The sequence below is a fragment of the Notamacropus eugenii genome, chromosome 7 (assembly GCF_028372415.1).
Source record: "Notamacropus eugenii isolate mMacEug1 chromosome 7, mMacEug1.pri_v2, whole genome shotgun sequence".
NCBI lineage: Eukaryota > Metazoa > Chordata > Mammalia > Diprotodontia > Macropodidae > Notamacropus > Notamacropus eugenii.
In genome coordinates, this window is record NC_092878.1 from 154,228,670 (window position 1) to 154,229,615 (window position 946).

At 43.1% G+C, this 946-nt stretch overlaps 1 non-coding gene across 1 annotated transcript; it reads left to right on the forward strand.

Moving 5' to 3' along the window:
- Window positions 1-545: 545 nt before the first annotated feature.
- LOC140515069 (U6 spliceosomal RNA) lies at window positions 546-652 on the forward strand. The gene has a single exon (XR_011970832.1). It is a non-coding gene; the product is annotated as a U6 spliceosomal RNA (small nuclear RNA).
- The last annotated feature ends 294 nt before the right edge of the window (window positions 653-946 follow it).

Sequence of the window (946 nt, forward strand, 5' to 3'; positions counted from 1 at the left end):
CATGCTGCAGCTGCCTCAGACTGCTCCAGGGCTTTCCTGCTCAGCCCTGCCTACATGGTTGGGCTGTGCTGTGTGCTGTGTGCTCCTCCACTCCCTCAGAACAGATCCTTCCCATCCACCTTCTAGTCTGTCCTGGGCTGTGAATCTGCCACAGTCTGTCCCCTACTGAATTCTGCTCCTCCAAAATTTGGTCAGATTCTCTTTTTAGAAGTATCTGAAGTTTGTCTAAGACTTTAGGTTAGTAGTTGTTCTCATTTCGCCATCTTGGCTCCGCCTCAAGAAAAAGTTTTTACAATAGAGGGGAAGGAGGGAGGAGAGAAGGAAAAAGGGAAACTTACTCTCATCACATTTGACTTAAGGAGGGAATAACATGCACACTCCATTCGGTATGAAAATATCATACACTACAGGAAAGTAGGGGAGAAAGGAATAAGTGTAGTGTGGAGGGATGATAGAAGGGAGGACAAATGGGAGGAGGGGGTAATTAGAAGTAAACAGTATTGGGGAGGGACAAGATCAAAAGAGAGAATAGAATAAATGGGGGGGTACTTGCTTCGGCAGCACATATACTAAAATTGGAATGATACAGAGAAGATTAGCGTGGCCCTCGTGCAAGGATGACATGCAAATTCATGAAGCATTCCATATTTTTTGCCCAAAGGGCTACAAAAATGTGTATACACTTTGACTCAAGAATATCACTTCTAGGACTGTATCCCCAAGAGATCATAAAAATGGGAAAGGGTCCCACATGTACAAAAATGTTTATACTAGCACTCTTTGTGGTGGCCAAAAACTGGAAATCAAGGGGATGCCCATCAATTGGGGAATGGCTGAATAAATTATGGTATATGAATGTAATGGAGTACTATTGCACCATAAGAAATGATGAATAAGAAGACTTCAGAGAGGCCTGAAAGGACTTATATAATCTGATGCTGAGCAA